General features: G+C 43.2%; 1 long non-coding RNA gene across 1 annotated transcript in view; it reads left to right on the top strand.

Annotated features, from left to right (window-relative positions):
- The window catches only part of LOC115096566, a 41637-nt gene extending 38246 nt beyond the window's left edge, over nt 1-3391 (top strand). Inside the window, exon 3 of the long non-coding RNA XR_003858106.1 lies at nt 1838-3391. This is a non-coding gene — a long non-coding RNA (uncharacterized LOC115096566). The remainder of the gene's footprint in view (nt 1-1837) is intronic.
- The last annotated feature ends 20778 nt before the right edge of the window (nt 3392-24169 follow it).

Here is a 24169-nt window from a genome sequence, read left to right as displayed (position 1 = left end):
CTGTTTCAGAGGCCTGGTGAATGGTGTTTCTTTTTCGTCTCATCCTGACGTGGCCCATTTTTTGAAGGGAGTGGAACATCTTAGGCCTTCCTTGAGGTTACTGCTTCCATTTTGGAGTCTTAATTTGGTACTGGTCTTTTTGGTGGGCCCTACGTTCCGACCACTGCGTAGCCTTTCCTTATGGTTGTTGAATTTGAAGACTGTGTTCCTGGAGGCTATATGTTCTGTGCATCGGATTTCTGAGCTGCAGGCCTTGTCTTGCAGGGAGCCGTTCCTTTAGGTGACTCCAGGGGCATTACAGCTGCATATCGTTCCATCCTTCTTGCCCAAGGTAGTCTTGGACTTTCATTTGAATCAGTCCATCTCCTTGCCATTCCTGGATAAGGCCAGGGATGTGGAGGAGTTTCATCTTTTGCACTCTTTGGATGTCGTGTAGAATCTGAAGGTTTCTGAGTCTTTTTGAAAAACAGATTGCCTGTTTGTTCTCCATGGCAGGAGTAAGCAGAGTGCTCTGGCTTCGCAGACTACTATAGCTCGTTGGATTAAGGATGTATGTGGATGCTGGAAAGCCATTGCCTATTCAGGTTAGGGCTCATTCCACTAGGGCTCAGGCAGTGTCACGGGCGGAGGTTAGTCTATTGTCTCCCATCAATATCTGCTGAGCTGTGAGGTGGCCCCCCTTACACACCTTTTCCAGGTTTTATTGTATGGATGTGTAAACCTGGGAGTATGCAGCCTTTATACCTGCAGTGTTGACTGGATCACGGGCAGTCTCTCACCCTGATTTGGAGTAGCTTTGGTTCAACCCACTGGTCCTGAGTCCATCTGTCTGCATGCTAGGAAATGGAGAAATTATTTACCTGATAATTTTGTTTTCCTTAGTGTAGACAGATGGACTCAGCTTCCTGCCCTCGGCTGCTGCTTGAGTGTGTCAATAGTCCTCCTGTGGGGCTCTATCTCCCAAGGGATAACTGGTAAGTGTCCATCCAGACCCTAGCTTGGGGTACCTAGAATCTTACGTGAGTTCAGTGTTTATGGTTGGTTGAATACAGTTCTGGTTACCTGTTTTTCATCATATTTTTTAATCAAATTTGTTGCTAGTCTGTCCACAGTTGATTTTAAGAGAATACTGGCAGGCTGGGGTCCTGCAGGTTTATATATACTGTGACGTCAGCTTGCTCCATCTCCATCTGCTGGCAGGGGAGCATAAATCCATTGGTCCTGAGTCCATCTGTCTACACTAAGGAAAACAAAATTATCAGGTAAGTAATTTCTCCAACAAGGAGGTTTTGGAAATCCCAGAAGATGGTTTTCCTCCCATTAATAAAATATTTTATCTTCCAAAGAAATCTGGTGAAGTGGGAGTAGAAAGTGGTGGAATTCAGGAAATATATTCTGTTAGCTTGGATGTCTCTGGACTCCTTGAGATGTCAGAGGCAGAAGTTCTTTCAAGAGCAACACTTTTAGTATCATTCATTTTTCCACAAGATCTCAGTCTCTGCTTCCGTAATCACCAAGCCTTCTTTAAAGGACAAAAGCTTTAAATTTATCCTAATCTTTCTTGTTCCATACAGGAGCATAAGAAAAAAATTGTAATAACGCTTTCCAGGGTATTTGGTGCTACTTATGTTGTATGGTATCCTTGCAAATTTGTTTTTAATTATACTGGCCTGAAATAGGTTTTCTTTGATCCTGTGCAAGTAAGAGTTTTTTGGATTCAAAGGGGGAAGATAGAACTTAATCATCGTTTGGTATAGTTGTGTAGTTTAAATTTTTGGCTTGATTCCTAATTATGTTGGCAGTCTTTTTATTTTTATTTTTTTTCTTTGATGTACAGATCTTGTTCCATTGACTTTTCTGGGTCCATCCCCCCACCCCTTTAAGTTGTGGTCTAAGGAAAGATAGTGTTATGACCACTGACTGCGGCCGTCCGTGGCAGGCTCAACTCATGTCATGTCTTGCCTGGCTCTCCAATTCCTGGCTCTCTGCACTCCACGTGTCGGCCGGGACGCTGCCGACCAGCACTCCAATCCTGGGCCTCTCTAGGCACTCGAGCGCACTATCAGTCCTTCCTTTAAAGGGCCTATGGCGGGAACTCCGGGTTCATCCCCAGCTGATGACATCATTGACCCGGAGTATTTAAGCTTCACCTCCAACCTCCACTAACCAACTTGGGAACGAGTTCCATGGTTCCTAATTGGTGCCATATTCTCTCCATAGACCGGGTGTTCCTGTTTGGATCTCAGCGCTTCTCCTTCCGGGTTACTCTCTCAGCGTCTCCCGCTCCGCGGGGCCAGGCTTGGCACAACATTACCCGGACTCTTTCTCAGCATCTCCCGCTCCGCGGGCCCTGGCTTGGCGCACCCTTACTGGACTCTCCCTCAGCGCTTCCCGCTCCTCAGGGCCAGGCTCAGCACAACTTTACCCAGACTCTCTCAGCACCTCCCGCTAAGATATGCATATGCCAAGTAACACATAGATATCAAGCACTGTGATGGATGTGTACTCAGGACACAAGAAAGTAATATACAAAGAAAGGCAGAGGAAATACGTTATATGGTATACATTTAAGGTAAAAAAGACAAAAAAATTTGAAAAACCGCTGAAACTGGGCAGAGAATAGTGTGAAGAAAGCCAGGATTGAGAGACACCCCCCCGCCCCCGACATCATCGCAGCCGAGCCGGTCCGTTGAAAAGCGCCAAGCCAACAGCTGCTCATGAAGGGGAGGGCTAGCCACTATTCCTTTGAGCACCTTGTAACATCTAAGGTAAAAAAGACCAAAAAATTGAAAAACCGCTGAAACTGGGCAGAGAATAGTGTGAAGAAAGCCAGGATTGAGAGACCCGCCCGCCCCCCCCCCCCCCCCCCCGACGTCATCGCAGCCGAGCCGGTCCGTTGAAAAGCGCCAAGCCAACAGGTGTCGCGCGACAAAGGGGCACTCCCCTTTGTGCATCCTTTCATGCAACCTGTAGTGTTATCCATTTCCATGTTTTTTATTTCCATTGTTAACAATTTCCATGTTCTATTATAGTTTCAATGTATTGACAAAGGAAATGCTTGATTTCCTGCATTCTTTTTGTTGGAATGTAAACCGATGTGATGTGTAAAACCGAACACCGGTATATAAAAATAAACAAATAAATGGTCAAAGAAGAAATGCTGGTGTGTTCAAGATAAGAAAAGATATAAAGGTGTGACTAAAGCAGATGATCAGTGTCTGGTATTCACTTCTGCTAACCTTTTAGCTGGACAGCATAGCAGATTGAATATTAGTCCCTACAGAATCTTATCTTGTACTTTATTTGCCTGTCTGATTGATTTTATTTAGTTTTTATATAACATTCTGTAGTGCTTTCTTATATCTCTTGCTAATAAAGCATTTTGCTTAAGTTTAAAAGACTGAAATGTTTATTTAAGAAACAGGATTAACAGTAGCCTAGTGGTTAGAGCAGCGGGCTACAACCCAGCAAAACCAGGGTTCAAATCTCAATGTTGCTCCTTGTGACCCTGGGCAATTCACTTTACCCTTTGTTGCCTCAGGTACAAAATTAGATTGTAAGCCCTGTGGGAATAGGGAAATATCTATAGTACCTGAATGTAATCTGCTTTGATGTACACTTTGAAGTGCCAAAAAGGGGAATATAAAAATCTAAGTAAGTCTGTAATCTTAGGTAGAGAATACTTCAGTTTTCACAGGGCTAATCCTAAAAACAAGATACACAAGGCTAAGTCGTCTTCAATTATTGAATCTATTACAGCCCTATAAGAACATAAGACTTACCATACTGGGTCAGACCAAAGGTCCATCAATCCCAGTATCCTGTTTCCATCCAGGTCACAAGTATTTATTTATTTTTATTTTATTTAACATTTCTTATATACCGATATCCGTTCGCACATCGTATCGGTTCACAGTGAACACAAAACTTTGGGCATTGCCCTTACAAATAACAGATAAACATGGTGAACTCAGTAACAAATAAATAATCTTTGGGAGGAGCCCTTAGATATAACAAGCATCAATGGGTAGATGCTGATTATAATAATTATAACTAGAACTATATACATGAAAGTGCACAGTACAGAATCAGCAGACATAAAGGCGTTCATACCAGGATATCAATCTAACAATTCACATGGGGGTTTATGTAATAGGGGGTGAGATGGAGTAGGCTTGCCGAAAGAGCCAGGTTTTAAGTTTCTTTTTGAAAATGGGGGTGTAAGTCTCTATTCGAATATCATGGGGCAGTGAGTTCCATAAGGTGGGGGCGGCAAGAGAGAAGGCTCTGTTAATAGTAGAGGAGAGTTTAAAAGATTTGATAGAATGGGCATGGAGTGTTCCTTGGAGTGCTGGGCGGGTGGGTCTATTGGATGTACGGGGTGAGATGGGGGGGGGTTAATCCAGTTCAGGTTAGAATTTACTAGACTCTTATGTATGATCGAGAGTGTTTTGTAAAGAATTCGTGACTGTATAGGGAGCCAGTGTAGTTGAATAAGTGTGGGGGTGATGTGATCTCTTTTTTTTGTGTTTGACAAAATCCGAGCGGAGGCATTTTGTAGGAGTTGAAGAGGCTTGGTGTGTGATGCAGGAATGCCGAGTAAGAGCACATTACAGTAGTCGAGCTTGGATAAAATAATAGCCTGTAGGACTGTATGGAAATCTTTGAAGTGTAGTAGGGGTCTGAGTTTCTTTATTGTTTGGAGTTTAAAATAGCAATCCTTTATGATGGATTTGATGAATGGTTTGAATGAGAGGTGATTATCAATAATAGCTCCTAAGTTGCGAGTGTGCGAAGGGAAGTTGGTAGCTGAGTAAGCAAGAGGGATGTCTGGGAGTGGTTGTCTATTCGATATGATTAAGAGCTCAGTCTTGTTAGAGTTGAGAGCAAGGTGCATGTCCTTTAGGAGTTGGTTGATTGAGGAAAGACAGGATTCCCAGCTATGTAAAGCAGTTTGGATGGAGTCAGAGAAAGGGAAAATGAGCTGCACGTCGTCAGCATAAATAAAATGTTTGATATGCAGGTTAGTGAGAAGCGTGGTCAGGGGAAGCATGTATATATTAAAAAGCATGGATGAAAGTGAGGAACCTTGGGGTACACCTTGGGGAAGACTGATGGGATCAGATTCATTGTTGTCCATTGAGACAGTGAAAGAGCGATTTTGGAGATAAGATTGAATCCAATCAATGGCCTTGCCTGTGATCCCAATATTTCTGAGAATGTTGAGTAGGACATCATGATTGACTGTGTCAAACGCAGCTGAGATGTCAAGTAATGCGATGAGATAAGAGGATCCTGAGTCGATTCCTTTGATAAGGGTATCGTGTAGGGAGAGGAGCAGAGCTTCAGTGCTTAAATGTTTCCTGAAACCATATTGGGTGGAAGGGAGGATGTTGTTCTGTTCAAGGTGATCGGATAGACGTGAGTTCACTAGCTTTTCAAGAACTTTAGCTAGGAGGGGTAGGTTGGATACCGGTCTGTAATTAGAAAGAGTGTTGGGGTCAAGGTTGGATTTTTTAAGTAGAGGTTTCACTATTGCTTGTTTCAGAAAGTCTGGGACGGTGCCATGCTCTAGTGAACAGTTGAGAATATTTGAGAGGGGTTTGGCGATCACATTGTGTATGGATAGTAGGAGTTTAGAGGGGATGGTTTCAGAGGGGTGAGTTGATGGTTTCATTTTCTTTAGTATGTTCTCCACTTCTAGGGAGGATGAGGACTCAAACAATGAAAGGGAGACTGGAGAGTTGATATTGGGAAGACAGATATTGAGGTTGTTGTGCGAAAACTGTGCTGTGATGGAAGATACCTTGTTTTTAAAAAATTGAGCTAGTTCGTTGCAACGATTTGTGGAGGAGTTAGCTAGTTGTTGTGTGTGTATGGGAGAGGTCAGGTCAGCAACCATGGTGAAAAGGGCCTTGGGGTTGTATTGCAGACCGTTTATTTTTTTGGCGTAGTATTCCCGTTTGGAATTCAGGATGGAATTTCTATATTCGTGCATGCGTTGATAGTAGAGGGTTTTGGTAGCAGGGGATTGGTGTTTGCGCCAGGACCTTTCGGAGGCTCTGAGTAGGGTTTTGAGATTTCTGAGGAGAGGTGTGTACCAAGGTTTTCTATTTTTGCGATTGGGATTGATAGTCTTTGTTACTAGGGGGCAATGATTATTGGCAATGCTGAGTGTAACGTTCACCCAGGAGGAGAATGCATTATCTGGGGATGAAAGGCAATGTGTTTGTCTATGTCTGAGCATGCAAGAGTGATGGTTTCTACATCACAGGGTTTGCGAAATTTGAAGGATATGGGTTGACGGGGCGCAGACAAAGAGCTTTGGGGAAGTGAAAGAATGGTCTTGATCAAGGAGTGATCAGACCATGGTACTGGCGTACACAAAGGTGGACTGTTCACGCTGATGGAGGAGTTGATGAAAATCAAGTCAAGGGTGTGGCCAGCTTTGTGTGTGGGGGAGTTTACTATCTGTTGGAAGCCCATAGCTTCGAGTGAGGACAGGAAAGCTTCGCAGGCAGGTGACTGTGGTGAGGTATCCACGTGCAAATTGAAATCTCCTAGGAGGATCGTGGGTAGGTCAGGTGATAGTGCGTTTGCGAAGAATTCGATAAGGGGTGATGAATCTTTCTCGAGTAGACCAGGGGGGGTATAGATGAGACATAGTTGAAGTGATTTTGACTTGAAGAAGCCAATTTCATATTGATGTGGTATATCACATTTATGAGCCAAGAGCTGGAGGTCCTTTTTTACAGCTAGGAGTAAGCCGCCTCCTCTCTTCTTCTTCCTTGGGATTGAGAAAATATCATAGATATCTACGGATAATTGGTTGATAAGGGGAGTGTCCTGTTGTTTGAACCAGGTTTCAGTGATAGCGCATATTTCAGGATTAGAATCAGTGAGAATGTCTTGTAGAAGATGGGTTTTCTTTTGAAGAGATTGTGCATTAAATAGGATGAAGGACATAAGAGAAAGGCTAATGGCTTGCGTGCGAGTGATAGTGTGTATGGGGATGAGTCTTCCGTTTTTTTGAGGGGTTTTGTGGTGTGTGGTTTGCTGCGTGGATAAAAGGTGATTGTATGGGTGGATTTCTGTTTGATATGTTACGGTACAATGTCCAAGGAAAGGAGGCATTGTTGCATGGTGGCGTAAAGCTAGTAACAGGGTTAGTGGAGTACAGGAGTGATAGCAAAAATATGGCAAAACAACGAGGAGCAAAATACAGGTACCTTTAAAGGTAGGGTATCAGTATGTTTGCAAAACAACAATGCGGTAGGAATATGCAAATGACAAAACAGGCTAAAGTAGTAGTGAGTAGCAAGACTAGCGGTAATGGTCTTGGAGAGGCCAATTCAAATGTTAAGCTGAATATCGAAGGGGGAATGGGGAACAGGGGGGGTTAGGAGGGTAGGGTAGTATATAGCTTTAGCAGAGAGATGGTATAAGTTACGTAGCTATATCGTTAATGGCTCATACATACAGCAAGCTTGGGTACTTCACCAGAATAAGTTTGGGCTGGTCGTCTGGGAATTGGTGCGGAGCAGGAACGATGGTAGTTGCAGACGGTAAAATGCCGCCTGGACACAGTTGTAATCCCTTCAAGGGTGCCTAATGGGGCTGCCGAAGGGGGCTGCTCGAAGGGGCGATCAAAGGGGCAGGCCCCTTTGACGTGCTCCTTAGGCACGTGACGCCTAGAAATAGTTTGGGTTTTATAGAGGAAACAGTCTCCTTAGTCGCTCTTCTCGGACGTCATCGGGCGTGCGACTGACTCGTGGCGGCTATGGGAAGCAAGGGGAGGCCTGGTGAAGGTAAGTAGAATCGGGTGCTTGGTCGCGTTGAAAAGCCAGGTGGCCGGTGCGGTGCCGTTGGAGGTAGGGCGAGAAATTAAGGCCTTACCCCGATGGGTCCTGCGCCGGCTGCGCGGCCCTTCTCCCAGCGCCTACAGGATCGTGCTCGGTCGGCTCCACGGACGGGACGCAGGCGAAAGGGCGATTTCAGGTGATGCGGCTCTTTAAATCCCCGGCCTTAGTCTCTCTTCTCGGACGTCATCGGGCGTGCGACTGACTCGTGGCGGCCCGATGGGTCCTGCGCCGGCTGCGCGGCCCTTCTCCCAGCACCTACAGGATCGTGCTCGGTCGGCTCCACGGACGGGACGCAGGCGAAAATTTGGCAGGAACCTAAGGGCTAGATAGATTTCATGCTCCTTATCCCTGGGATAAGCAGTGGATTTCTACAATACCATCTTAATAACAGTTTATGGATTTTTCTTCCAAGAGATTGTCCAAACCTTTTTTAAACACAGATACACTAACAGCTTTCATCACATCCTCTGGCAAAAAATTCCAGAGTTTAATTATATGATGAGTAAAAAAAAATATTTTCTCTTATTAGTTCTACAGGATTCTCTGTAGGGGAAGGATAGCCTCTTGGACCCTGGGTGATAACTCTTTAGCAATCTGTTTACTACCAATAATAAAACTGAGTTAGTAATGGTGTTCCAAACATAACTTTACTGATGAGTTAGTTCAAATATTCTGTGGCACATACGTCTCTCTTTTCTTTGCTTTCCAAAAATCAATTCTCATGGAAAACTTTGTAAATCTGCAATTCCATAGATCCTTTATTTTTAAATCTGGGTCCCTTCTTTATCTTTGAATTGGATGGGAAGCCTTCCTGTGTAAGCCTTAACACATGAGGTCCTCTTCTCCTAATCTAATCCCCATTACAATGCCTGAGATCCAATAACTGATCTTGAATCCTTAAACTTTTCCTATGCAATTTTTTTGTACTGAGTGGATAAAGCTTTATTGCTCTTCTCTGTGTACCGGAAGGGTATTTTCCGTAGTTGTATACCAGGTGTATTGAGCAGCGATTGTCTCTGATGTAGTGTTTTTTGTACAGTGCTGCATATGTCAAGTAGAACTATAACAATTCAAGTAATAGAAATAGGTGGGTGGCACACTTTCTCTCTATCAAGCAATGGATACTGGAAAGGTATGTGCTCCTTTCTCTTCCACTCATGTTTTTGCTGGTTGGGCATGGAATCCCTCGGACCATGAAACATCAGGATCTTCAAGGAACTCCTGTTCCTTCTCCTCTCAGGATGATGGGCAAGAAAGGTGGATGAAAAGTTAGTCACAAAATAAAAGTTCTCACTGGGTACTCAAGTTCAAGAATCACTGGAGAAACTTCACATTCACTGGATGTGAGTTGCAAGCTCTTTTGCTACATTTCAAAAACTTCCAATCAAAGGATTTCAGGCTTTGCATAGGAAAATTAAGAAAATCAAGGGAACGGTCCTTGTTTCTCAAATGGACACTAGGGACCTTGACTTTATATAGAAACAAAATAAATCAAAAAACTGGTCACAATGTGGTATTAATGAACATCAAATAGTGAATAAACCACACACTAGGAAACATATAACTGTATAGGCAGTCTTTTAATGACCCTGGTCATCAAGCATGTGATAGTTGTGACATGTGTCCATTTACAATACCAGGAGACATTTGGCAACATCCCATCACGGGTAGAAATTGCAAGAAGAAATTTCATACTGAATGTAATTCTCATAATGCAGTGTATGTTTTGCAATGCACTTGCCCTCAACTCTATGTTGGTCGTACATCTAGACCTATCAAAGTATGGTTGAGGGAACATCGAAGTCTGCTTCACACGCAAAATACAGAAGCTCCCATAGTTAAACATTGCTTGTTAAAGAAATATGTTTTTGAACAATTATGATGGACTATTTTGGATGTTGTTCAAATGCCAAACAGGGGAGGTAATACACGATCTTTGTTGAATTATAAAGAGAAACGTTGGATTTATAATCTTGCATCAGAATTTACGTCTGGAATGAATGAGAACGTAGAATGGATGACATTGATTTAAAGAGCCTGTTTTTGCTATCCTATTGGTTCTAACAGATTTATTTCATTGGTCAGCGATTGGTTGAATGTTGAGTTGTAGGAAAGTTTAAAAGCTAAGTAAAATGGCGGATCCTTTGGAAACGCTATGGCCACTGTTTGAAATGAGAGCATGCAGGTTGGAACTAAGACATGTATGTATATAGTACAGTTTATTTGATTATTATTTTGGGTATATTTAGGTATTTAAATGTTATATCTCGCTTTATTCTTTCAGAATAGTGCAAATAATTACTATTAAGGTCCCTGAAGAAGGTTTACGAAACACGCACCGTGTCGGGCCGTGTGCTAGTGCCATATGCGGAGAGAAACGTTGAGTGTGTTTTGTTCTTTTGTTTTAGAAAAAAATTATAACTAGAATCTCAACCTATAACACATTTGAACATTTCTTAGAAAACAAGACTGACCTGTCTACTTCACAGAGAGGTAATATTTATGTGTATGTAGCTGCAATCTTTTTTACGGTACTCTCACAATCATGCCTAACTTACTATCTCTGATGATTTATTTGCCAGGAAATTCAGAACTTGCCCTGGAGTGAAGAAAATATATGTATTCCCTTGATATTTCAAAATACATTTGCAAGGATATTTTATCAAATAAAAGGCTCCAATTTCTAATATTCTCTGTTTCAATCTTAGAAGTTCCTTTCTTTTAAGTTGCGTAGATCGCGATATGTCAGGGAATATACTTATTTTATGTCCCAAGAACAATTCCTGTCGATGTCTAAAATTAAGTCTCAGAATCCACTCCTTATCTGATTGTATAAGAAATGTTACAATCATAGTAGATGGCTCCAACAGTTCCTGTTGTGTAGATTCCAATATTCTCAATACATCCAACGGTGGTGAAACAGAAGATAATACCTGTAACCCCTCTTGGTTAACAGAGCCTTTTTTAAAAGGTGGTATAAAATAGGCTTTGGCAATTATTGGTAGCATTTGCTCTGTTATTTTCAAGTTTTGAAGCATATACTTCTTGATTGCATCTTTAGCAGATACTAAAGGTTCCTTAGGAAAATTCATTATACGCAAGTTCTTGCTTTGTATGACATTTTCCAACTTTTCTACCTTGTTAGTTAGAACTTTATTCACCTTAACCAAATTCATTTGTAGATTCTTGGTATCCAGGTTTTCTTTCTTTAAAGCCACCACATTTTCACAATTCTCAACAACAATCTTTTCTATTTTATCCAGACGTTCTTCTATTAATGTCTGAGCTTCTAGTACAGGGTTAATTCTCAGGTTTAAACTCTCATTCAGTGCCTGAATTGCCTTCCAAATAGTCTCAAGTGTAATTTTTTCTGGTCTTACCAGAATCAGAGGCTCAGCACGCTTTGTGAGAGTTTCCCCGTCGGTTGCAGTTTCTCCCATGCTAGGCACTGCTTGCATCGATGTTCCATCTCTTCCGGGTGTGGACACCATTACATGGGGGCTTCCAACGGCTCCCTCTCCTTCCGGTTCACGCTCTTCTTCCCAGAGTCTCTCCACTAGCCGTGCCTCTGTAGGATTTTCTGGGTCCATACGCTATATCGGGGAGAGAGATGTCTGGAGCTCTTGCGAGGCCCCAGTTCCTGCTTCCTCCCAGTAACCTCGCCGCGAGCCATTCTCCTCCAATTCTAATCCTCTCCGAATTAGGTGTGCATCCATCGATCCAATTGTAATTGAGGCACTGAGGGTATCTCGCGCTCTCTTCCCCTGCGCTTTTGCACGGAATGTGGCATGTTTAACCACAAAATAGAGGAAAACGCCAAGGAACGCTCTCACCCACCAGCAGTCAGGTCGGCCATCTTAACTCCACCCCAGTCTCTCCACTTTCTATATAATTATATGTTTCCTAGTGAGTGGTTTCTTCACTATTTTATATAGGAGCAGGTAGCAACCACTGCCGCAGCCTCATAAGGGGGTACTGTGACACAGTTGGTATAATCCTCTACACTACCTTACTTCAACCTAACCCCTAGGCCACAATTCCTTTAGTAGAGATCCCAGTGGGACCCTACATGTTTTACTATAACCTGCTCCCAGATTTTCACCAAGGGATGGACCCTTGGGCTTGTCCATTTAGCAGCAACTCCTCATAAAAGCTGGGCCTGATTTTTGAGCATTGAGCCAACTTGATGACATCAGTGGAGAGGGAGGCAGGTCTTTGAAACAGAAGGGCAGCAGTTTCAGATACTGGGAAGCAGGAGCAAGGGATGCAAACCCCAGGAAGCAGCTCCCCAGCAGGGCAAAGTTAACTGCATTCCTGGACCCACTAATTCGACACTGTACCCGGTCTGGCTTGAAGATATCAGTGGTGATTAACCAGTTAAGCACCGTTCAGCAGTTCTTTTGACTATCTATGCCTAAGACATAGAGAGCCAGAGACACAAAAAAAGGGGGATACATTGTGTGAGAGAGATAGCTACAAAGAGACAAAGAAACAAAAAGGAAGATATCTGTATCTGTTTCTATACATTCTATACATATATGGAGAAATAGAGGGACAGAAAGATTCAATGAGACAAAGATTTGCATAGAAAGAGGGGATAATAGAGAAGTCAGGAACAGAGAAATAGAAGAAAAAGTTAAAATGGGGTGTGGTTATGTGATTTACTGAATTACTTGAAAGTTTGAATGTGGTTAATAGGTGTCTCATGCCAGTGCTGGGGATCGTTTTTAGAATAAGACCAGCAAGGAACTGCTTCCTACTTATTATTGGCTTCTGACAGATCAAAATGATGATAAAGTTTCTAAATCAAGTAAGCCCCCAGGGCACAGCCAAGAGGGGAAAAAGAGTGTGTGTTGCAAGCTCCAGTAAAACAACTATTAAATAATTATCTGACAGCATCATTCAGCTAATCCTCTTATATGGGAGTGAGGTCTGGATTCTGTCATTAACCCAAAACTATACCGAATGGGACAGAACCCCAGTAAAAACCCTGCACTTCTAGTTCTGCAAACAGCAGGGCTGGATTTAAGATTTGCACTCCCACAGGCAGAATATGATGGTGGTGCACACATCCTCCCCCTTTAAAACTGTGGCAGCACATAGCCCTAAAGCAAGTGGGAGCAGGCTCCTCTTTCACCTGGATATTTGGCGCCTTTAACATTTTAGGCTCTAGGCAGTTGCCTATGTCTACATCTGGATCTGGCAAACAGAATGGAACTAGGAGGTTTTCCCTTATCACCATTCAAAAAAGAATGTGCAACTTTTGGTGTCACCTCAGTAACAGTGACACAAGACTCCCTCCACTACCAGGCATTCTGTGATTCACGTAAATTTATAACGAGATTTTGAAAAGGAAGCCACTCCCTGCCTCATGTTACCAGCTTCTTTATCTTTGATTCCTAAAGAAGAGAAGAACAGGAAAATTTGTAGTTCTTTCTTTATATTTTTATTAAACTAAAAGCAACATGTATGCTTACAAGGTAAAATGCCAAAACAAAAAAAGCATGTCTGTAATATATCATAAGATACAGTTCCATAATAAATGTTCCAATATTTTCCCCCTAACCCCCCCAAATCCCCCCACCCCACTACAATCAGCTTATTTTATGCATCCCACATAGTACCAACATAACCATGAAAAACCCTGGATACATCAACCTATGTAAGGTGCCCTTGCACATCCTCAAAAGTAAAAGAAAAGAAAAATGTATACATACCTCCACACCCAAAATCTAAGCTAGGACCAATAGTTAACCAATATTTCTCCCATTGTTGGAAGGGGGCAAGTTCACAAATAAAAAGCAAGTCTGTCTTGTCATAAAGCCGTCAGCTTTCCCATAAAAAAGGCATTCCACATTCTTTTAGTGAGCATATCCATGGATGTTGGGGATTCTTTCCTCCAATTAGAAGCAAGCTCACACTTCACCGCAAAAGTGGTTTGAGTTATTAAAAGTAAAGTCAAAGGTGAATCCGGTGAAAAATTAGATAAAAGAAAAGACTTGGCATCGTTAGCCACTTTCACTGTCGTAATATTCTCTATCAATTGTCACACCTTTGACCAAGATTCCTGAATCACACTGCAAGACCACGAGAGATGATTAAAGGATCCAGACTGTCCACACTGTCTCCAGCACTTATCCCGTTGGGTTGGAAACAGCCCATGCAATCGCTTATGAGTCCAATACCATCGCAGTAACACTTTATAGCAGTTCTCTATGATCCTGGCTGAAAAAGAATTCTTAGCAGTTCACCAAAATGACTTATCCTAATCCCCCTGCGCCTGTTTCCTCCCCCCAGATCTTCCCCCCCCCCCCAACTGCTAAAATGTAGCCTTATTATCAATGGGTGTGGATAAAATCCCATATATTTGAGATATCATACCTTTTTCTGCAGTTGTTTTGAAGCACATGATCTTGAATAATGTCAGGTGGGGATCCTACTGGCAAGAGCTGTGAAAAAGAGGCAAGAGAAGTCGCACATTGCAACTTTACGTACTCCTGAGGGCTTGTGTACTACTGACCCGCATGACTTGGAACAGCTCTTGGTGCAATATTTTTCTACTCTGTACTCGGAACCTAGCCCTCCTGCTGTGGGAGCCATTCAGCAGTTCCTAAACAGCATGGCTCTTCCTGAGCTGGATGATGCTCAGTGGGGAAATGCTGGCGGCACCTGTTTCTCTTTTAGAGATTTAGGAAGCCATTAAAACTCTTCTGGGTGGGAAATGCCGTGGGCCTGATGGGCTACCATATAGACCTTTAGAAAAAATGTTTGGAAGATGTTGCCCCATTTCTGTTTTCTCTATACAAGAACACTGGATTGGCTGATTCTTCTTTGGGGCGGTTGGGGGATGCCACTATTTCAGTCCTCTGTAAGCTTGGGAAAAATATCACTGAGTGTGGATCACAGCTCCCCATATCGCTGCTGAGTTCTGATTTGAAAATACTGGCTAAAATCCTGTAGCTTCACTTGGAAAGACTGTGTAGTTCATCAAGATCAGACAGTTCATCAACCGACAAGAGAGGGAGCAATTTTAGATCTAATTTTCAGTGGAGCACTTGATTGATTTATGTATTTAGATTTATATTCTGCTTTTTGCACTTTTTTCAGCACTTCAAAGCGAATTACATTCAGGTACTGGAGGTGTTTCCCCATCCCCAGGATTTGGTGAAAGAAGTAACGGTGGTGGGGCCGCTTGGCAATAGTGATCATAATATCAAATTTGAATTAATGACTGGAAGGGGGACAGTAAGCAAATCCACGGCTCTCGTGCTAAACTTTCAAAAGGGAAACTTTGATAAAATGAGAAAATAGTTAGAAAAAAAACTGAAAGGAGCAGCTACAAAGGTAAAAAGTGTGCAAGAGGTGTGGTCATTGTTAAAAAATACCATCCTAGAAGCACAGTCCAGATGTATTCCACACATTAAGAAAGGTAGAAAGAAGGCAAAACGATTACTGGTATGGTTAAAAGGGGAGGTGAAAGAAGCTATTTTAGCCAAAAGATCTTCATTCAAAATTTGGAAGAAGGATCCAACAGATAATAGGATAATGCATAAGCATTGGCAAGTTAAATGTAAGACATTGATAAGACAGGCTAAGAGAAAATTTGAAAAGAAGTTGGCCGTAGAGGCTAAAACTCACAGTAAAAACTTTTAAAAATATATCCAAAGCAGAAAGCCTGTAAGGGAGTCAGTTGGACCGTTAGATGATCGAGGGGTTAAAGGGGCACTTAAAGAAGATAAAGCCATCGCGGAAAGATTAAATGATTTCTTTGCTTCGGTGTTTACTGAAGAGGATGTTGGGGAGGTACCTGTACTGGAGAAGGTTTTCATGGGTAATGATTCAGATGGAATGAATCAAATCACGGTGAACCTAGAAGATGTGGCAGACCTGATTGACAAACTGAAGAGTAGTAAATCACTTGGACCAGATGGTATACACCCCAGGGTTCTGAAGGAACTAAAAAATGAAATTTCAGACCTATTAGTAAAAATTTGTAACCTATCATTAAAATCATCCATTGTACCTGAAGACTGGAGATTGGCTAACGTAACCCCAATATTTAAAAAGGGCTCCAGGGGCGATCCGGGAAACGACAGACCATTTAGCCTGACTTCAGTGCCAGGAAAAATAGTGGAAAGTGTTCTAAATATCAAAATCACAGAACATATAGAAAGATATGGTTTAATGGAACAAAGTCAGCATGGCTTTACCCAAGGCAAGTCTTGCCTCACAAATCTGCTTCCCTTTTTTGAAGGAGTTAATAAACATGTAGAAAAAGGTGAACTGGTAGATGTAGTGTATTTGGATTTTCAGAAGGCAAATTTCCTCATGAGAGGCTTCTAGGAAAAGTAAAAAGTCATGGGATAGGTGGCGATGTCCTTTCGTGGATTACAAACTGGCTAAAAGACAGGAAACAATAGTTGCAATGGAGAAGGTACTGAGAAGGTCAACCAAAATGATAAAGGGGATGGAACAAATCCCCTATGAGGAAAGGCTGAAGAGGTTAGGGCTGTTCAGGTTGGAGAAGAGACGGCTGAGGGGGATATGATAGAGGTCTTTAAAATCATGAGAGGTCTTCAACGAGTAGATGTGAATCGGTTATTTACACTTTCAGATAATAGAAGGACTAGGGGGCACTCCATGAAGTTAGCAAGTAGCACATTTATAGAAACATAGAAATGACGGCAGAAGAAGACCAAATGGCCCATCCAGTCTGCCCAGCAAGCTTCACACATTTTTTCTCTCATACTTATCTGTTTCTCTTAGCTCTTGGTTCTATTTCCCTTCCACCCCCAGTTTTAATGTAGAGAGCAGTGATGGAGCTGCATCCAAGTGAAATATCTAGCTTGATTAGTTAGGGGTAGTAGCCGCCGCAATAAGCAAGCTACACCCATGCTTATTTGTTTTACCCAGCCTATGTTATACAGCCCTTATTGGTTGTTTTTCTTCTCCCCTGCCGTTGAAGCAGGGAGCTATGCTGGATACGCGTGAAGTATCAGTCTTCTCCCATGCTGTTGAAGCAGAGAGTCATGCTGGATGTGCATCGAAAGTGAAGTATCAGGCACATTTGGTTTGGGGTAGTAACCGCCGTAACAAGCCAGCTACTCCCCGTTTTGTGAGTCGAACCCTCATTTTCTCCCCTGCCGTTGAAGCAGAGAGCTCTGCTGGATGTGTGAAGTATCGGTTTTTCTTCTCCCCTGCCGTTGAATCAGAGAACTATGCTGTATATGCATTGAAAGTGAAGTATCAGACTTATTTGATTTGGGGTAGTAACTGCCGTAACAAGCCAGCTACTCCCCTCTTTGTGAGTGTGAATCCTTTTTTCCACATTTCCTCTTGCTGTTGAAGCTTAGAGAGATGTTGGAGTCACAGTAAGCATGTGTATGTTTATTTAATAAGGGTATTGACTCCAGGCAGTAGCCCTCATTCTGGCGAGTCACCCACTCTTCATTGGCGGCCTCTTGACTTTATGGATCCACAGTGTTTATCCCACGCCCCTTTGAAGTCCTTCACAGTTCTGGTCTTCACCACATCCTCAGGAAGGGCATTCCAGGCATCCACCACCCTCTCCGTGAAGAAATACTTCCTGACATTGGTTCTGAATCTTCCTCCCTGGAGCTTCAAATCGTGACCCCTGGTTCTGGTGATTTTTTTCCTACGGAAAAGGTTTGTCGTTGTCTTTTGATCATTAACACCTTTCAAGTATCTGAAAGTCTGTATCATGTCACCTCTGCTCCTCCTTTCCTCCAGGGTGTACATATTTAGATTCTTCAATCTCTCCTCGTACGTCATCCGATGAAGATCCTCCACCTTCCTGGTCGCCCTTCTCTGTACCGCCTCCATCTTGTCTTTGTCTTTTTGAAGATACGGTCTCCAGAACTGAACACAGTACTCCAGGTGAGGCCTCACCAAGGACCTGTACAAGGGAATAATCACTTCCCTTTTCTTACTCGATATTCCTCTCTCTATGCAGCCCAGCATTCTTCTGGCTTTAGCTATCGCCTTGTCGCATTGTTTCGCCGATTTCAGATCATTAGACACCATCACCCCAAGGTCCCTCTCCTGCTCCGTGCACATCAGCCTTTCCCTGCCCATCGAATACAGTTCATTCGGATTTCCACTCCCCATATGCATGACTTTGCACTTCTTGGCATTGAATCTCAGCTGCCATATCTTCGACCAATCTTCCAGTTTCCTTAGATCTCGTCTCATTCTCTCCACTCCTTCCTTCCTTCGGAGAAAATTCTTTTTCACTCAATACACAATTAAGCTCTGGAATTTGTTGCCAGAGGATGTGGTTAGTGCAGTTAGTGTAATTGGGTTCAAAAAAGATTTGGCTAAGTCCTCGGAGAAGAAGTCCATTAACTGCTATTAATGAAGTTTACTTAGGGAATGGGCACTGCTATTACTTTCATCAGTAGCATGGGAACTTCTTGGTGTTTGGGTACTTGCCAGGTTCTTGTGGCCTGGTTTGGCCTCTGTTGGAAACAGAATTCTGAGCTTGATGGACCCTTGGTCTGACCCAACATGGCAAGTTCTTATGTTCAAATTTGACTGCATTATGATCGCTATTGTTTAGCGGTCCCACCACAGTAAACCCTTGTTCAAGGTCATGTGTTCCATTGAGAACTAAATCTAAAGTAGCTTCCCAACTTGCCAGTTTTAGGATCTGCTGCTTCATGAATCAGTCATTTATAGCATTTAGAAACAACCTCTCTAGCATGTCCTGATGAGACACTGATCCAGTCAATACTGGGGTAATTGAAATATGCCATTATTATTATGTTGCCACATTTATTTGCTTTTTTTTTTTTCACTGATAAGCAGGGCTGTATTAGCCATGACATGTGATGTGACATCATCTGGTGGCACCAAACAGACCTTGCTCTCAGCTATTAGAGCTTTTGTGGGAATTCCTGCAATAGTGTTTTCTCATGAGCCTCCTCGGTCTTTTTTTGTCCAAGCACCAGCACGGACATGCACCTCTCTGTTTTTTTTCTGTAAAATATCAATACTTTTATCTCTAAAAGTTGTCTCGCTGCTTCAGTGCCCATAAACAGCACTTTTCAGTGCTACTAAAAAAAAGAAAACGGAAGAAAAATTACCAACTTATTTTTTCCTCACAATGTCCAGAAAGAAGAAATCCACAGTCAGTGAGCTCAAAAACTGTTTATTGCAGGAGAATGTCCATAATGGATGGGTCAAACTCTGTTACTGCCATCTTGGACCAGACCACGACCAGGCCAATTGTTACAACTATGGACGGATGTCCCCGCATACTCAAAATTTAAGAGCCTGGAAAATGGAGGAACTGCGTAAGTCTTTTAGAAGCTACAGTCACTGCTTGTTACGATTCAATGAATCGGTGAACCCTTGGGCCGCAACAATAAGATGTTTAAAGGGCTTCCCAGTTCCTCGTTGGTGGGAGATGGACCTCAGGGATGGTAACCAGGTGATGAGGTTGTGCCAGCGGAGCAGCAGCTAGGCAGATAGTATGGAAGAGTTCAAGACAGTCCAGGGTCGAAGGCAGGTGGCAGGCAAGGCAAAGTTCAATATCCGAAGCAGGGTCAAAGGCAGGCAAGGCAAAGTCCAATATCCGAAGCAGGGTCAAAGGCAGGCGGCAGGCAAGGCAAAGTCCAATATCCGAAGCAGAATCAAAGGCAGGCAAGTGAGACAGAAGACACACCAAACTGGACCTATTGCAAGGCACTCTGGAACCCTCAAAGTCCTCCTTAAATAGTCCTGGACAGGAAGTGGTTCCTGGGAGCTTAGAATGACTTCCTGCTGTGGCTCTTATAACTGGGGAGAGGAGCCAATTGCCTGCGTCCGACAGAGGCCATCCCTGCAGGAGCAGCGCTGCCAGCCTCCTGCTGTTTCTGCTGATGAGGATAGTGGTGCGGGGAGCGCCAAGGAGCCCTGCATCTGCTGCTGCCAGCGGCAGCCCGAGGAGCCTTGAAGCAGCCGTGATGCAGGGGCCGGTTTTCTGGTTCCCTGCTGCGGCTGTCGCTGCCAGGAAGTACGGCTGGTCTAGGGGATCGGCCACCACTGATGGCAACACTCCTCCTCCTACAGTGCAGCCTCTGCCTTGTAGGGAATTAAGTTGAGCAGGAGATCCTCAAAAGTATCTCCCTCGTTGGCAGAGCAGGCCAAATCCTTGGGGTCAAGAAAACATCTGTAATAGGGGTTATCTGTATTAGCCAGAGGAGAACTGAGACTAGTTATCTAAGCTAAGTTTATGTCTTGAGTTATTAAGAGAAAAAAAAATGTGTGTTTACATTTAAGGAGGCTGTGGAGTTGAAGTGTTTAGATAAGCTCCATGGGAGTCTAAGCACACAGAAATGAAGGGAGTATAATATCCAGGGAAATCCCTCAAAGCCAAAATCACTTTAGGACAGGACTAGGAAAGTGGGTTTTAATAAACTATAAGTGGACACTGAGAATGGGATAAACTGATGAGAGAGCTATAAACCAAGAGGGTTCTAGAGGGGAAGTAACGACAGGTGAATAACTTATTTCTATTTTCTAGCAGTGTTACATGGGTGATTGTGTTAAAGGAAAACACTGTGCATTGTCAACTATGTGAGTAGCTGGTGGGAGAGAAGCCTTGTATATATAACAGGTTAATAAAATTCTAATAAAAGGCTCATTATCCAAAGGAACTGGGCACACAACTGAGGCAATTCTTATAGAAAGAACAAGGGAACCAGTAGGAGCACTCAGGCTGAATGTTTGCAGGGTTATGTTGAATCTGTGCCTAATTGATTATAATTAGAGTGAGAGAAAACTGCAGCAGTGTAACTGTTGGAAATGTGTGTTTAAACCCATTGTGTGCTTGTTAATAGGTTTAAGCTGAGCTTTGGAAATGCAGCAGTGCAACTGTAAAAGCTAGATATTTAAAACCCAGTGTTTTGTTTCCAATTAAGTTCAATGTGGGGCTGCAGAAGTGGCAGCACTCCAACTGCTACGTTTATAAGTTTAAACCCAGGATTTGAAATGTTTTTGTTTAAACTTAACCCTGTATCTTGGAGACTGGAGCCTTTTATTTAGGGAAGGTTTAGACTAACACTCTGTTGCTTGTACATGAACTAATTACATTAAGGCTGTTCATTAAAACTATTGAAATTGTACACTTAACTCAAAGATGGCTTTGATAGGAACTAAGATTGACTTTATAAGCAATGATATTAGAAACATGACAGCAGAAAAAGACCGTATGGCCTATCCAGTCTGCCCTCAACTAGAGGTCAGAAAGAAATTATGTATAAGGAATTTCATCGGGTGAACGATGTTTGATTTACACCTTGGGAAATTGGTAAATGTGAAGATTTTGGAAGGTAGCCTAGTTTTCCCAAAAGCCTGATTAGGTAGAAGATCTGTAGTATCTCCATCCTGCTAGATCTTAGATTTGGACACAAGGGGGGATTTAGCCATGCTAAATATCTACCCACCTGCGTGGAGAGTCAACTATCTAGCTAGGTTAGCTCTAAAATCGGCTGAGAGGGATCATGAGGCAACATCCACGCAGCAATTCCTGCACATGCTGAGTAGAGCAAAAGCTCTAGTAGCTGAGACAGAGGTCTGTTTGGTGCTGCCGGATGATGTTGTCCCACATGTCATGGTTAATTCATCCTGCTGTCTATGGAAAACACTGTTTACAGTAAGCAAACTTACTATTTTAGCTAGTATTTCACAGTCTTTTTCTTCTTTTTGGCCAGGTGGCTGGTGGTATACACCCACTGCTATACTCTTACACATCAAACATGGAATTTCTATCCATAAGGATTTCACACTGCATTTTGCTTCATGCAGGATTTTTATTATGCTTGACTCTATGCCATTTGGATCCTGACTTAAGCAGGAGAATTCATCTTCTCTAAATAAACACGGCGTCGCGCACCAGGCGTCGCGCGCCGAAGGAGCGCAACAAAGGGGCCCGCCCCTTTGTGCGCCCCTTCGTGCAGCCCTGAAGTGCTGCCAGAGCACTCCCTGACACCACCACAACCTCCACAAGACAACAAAATAACTACTAGAACCCAGCACAAAGAGACCCTCACCGACCAGCAACCTCGAACAACCTGGACCTCCATACATCCTCTGGCTCCAGCTCCAGCATCCCTCCACCTTGACTCAGTTACAGAGACTAGACCGAGTGATGCTTCCTCAACCAACGCTAAGACCAACCTAGCAACATCCCCTATAAAGCTTACCCAGCTGCAACTGGCATGAGAACGCTGGTAAGCACTGTTTATGCATTCCTACACAAGCGCTCTACCACTCCTCTGACACCAAGCCAGCAATATCTTTTTTCACCACCTCCACCGCATTAGACGGCCGTGACCCAACAGGGCACATCGAGGCCCACCTGAAGGCCTACTTAGAGAATTTCTTGGACCACTACCAAAGAGAACACCCGAGGCCTTCCCAGCGACAAAGACTTAACTTATCTCTAGACATTTTTAACTTTGTAATTTGTCAACTTATCTCTAGACGCTCCCATTTTACTCCTCCACCCCACTCCTCATCCCTAGCACACCTCAATTTCTTTAATTATTCCTTCTACCCCCCCACACACTCAATACACCTCCAGCCATGCACACATACCCCATTACATCCATCAAACACTACCCCCTCCCACCAAGACCCCCCCACTCTAAAACACATCAAATACACCACAGAAACCTCATCCCTATCATAGCCACACCACTCACCCAAATTCTAGGCCTCACCACCTTTACCATACTCCTAATCAATGCTCAATCTATCATCAAAAAAACCCCCCTCATCAATGACATTCTACTAGACGACAGCCCTGACATCCTAGCCATCACAGAAACTTGGCTAAAGGACACAGACACAACACTACTAAACCAACTCCCTCTCAATCATTATGACATTATCTCCATACTACGACCTAAGAAACGAGGAGGAGGCCTCCTCCTAGCATCCAAAAAGAGTTTTAAACTCACCAGAAAACCTATCTCCACACCCCCCAGACTCGAAATCAGCACCTTCCACTTTCACAACCTCCAAATCTGCCTAGTATATGCCCCACCAGGCCTCCTCGAGGCTAATCCCTCCCCCCTCATTGAATACATTTCCAAAAACATAAACATACAAATGCCAGCAATCATCCTTGGAGACTTCAATCTCCATGTAGATAATGTCCCCACATCACCTGCATGTGACTCCCTACTAACCGCATTAGACGCCCTAGGTTTCTCACAAACTGTAGAGTATGGAGGCAAAGAACACACTTGAGGCAGCTCTCATGGCATCCAGGTCAAAAGGGCTTGAGCACAGTGTAGCACTCTCACCCAACCCACTCACAAAGCAGGCCACACCCTCGATCTCTTATTCACAAACTCACAGATCCAAACCAACACCCCCTCATGTACACCCATCCCCTGGTCCGATCACTACCGCATCGATGTTACATGCTCTGTAATTAAAAGCCATCATCCCACTCAGGGGAAAAAAGTCTTACACTTTAGACGTAACTGTAAACAAGAAGAATTGATATCAGCCATGACTACTGATATCAACTCACTTGATTTAACAGACGTCGACACTGCACTCACATCCTGGAACCATATTACCAACACGATTGCCAACAAGATCTGCCCCATACAAGAACGCACAATTGACATGTCTCAAAAACACAAACAACCCTGGTATACACCAGAACTAAAAAACATGAAATCCAATTTAAAAAAGCTCGAAAGAGCATGGCTCAAAGACCCTACCGCCACCCAACTAAATAAATTCAAATCCCACATGCACTCCTACCGAATTGCTATCGACAAAACCAAAAGAGACTTCCACTCGCAGCGCATACACCACCTTCAATTCAATCCTAGAGCCCTATTCCAACTAGTAAACAATTTAACTAAACCCTGCACTCCATACATACCAGACATAGACAACCAGACAAAATGTGAAGAACTAGCCTTATTCTTCCACAATAAAATCAGCAATATCATGTCACGCTCCCCCCCAACCAAACATCCAAAGACACCACACAACAACAATCTAATACTAATCTCTCATCATTTGACACCACCTCATCCCTAGAAATCGAATCTATCCTTAAAAAAATCAGACCCTCTACACACCCTACAGATACCATCCCCACAAAACATCTCCTCACCATCCCCGGCATCATCGCCAAACCCATCTCCAACATCATAAACAAGTCCATCGAACTTGGCAGTATCCCCAAAAACCTTAAGCATGCTATTGTGAAACCTATATTCAAGAAGCCCTCCCTTGACCCCTCTGATCTCACCAACTTCCGACCTATATCCAAC

The sequence above is a fragment of the Rhinatrema bivittatum genome, chromosome 1 (genome assembly GCF_901001135.1).
Source record: "Rhinatrema bivittatum chromosome 1, aRhiBiv1.1, whole genome shotgun sequence".
In the NCBI taxonomy this organism is placed as follows: domain Eukaryota; kingdom Metazoa; phylum Chordata; class Amphibia; order Gymnophiona; family Rhinatrematidae; genus Rhinatrema; species Rhinatrema bivittatum.
The sequence above is the reverse complement of the archived record's forward strand: the minus strand, read 5'-3'. Positions and strand labels throughout refer to the sequence as shown.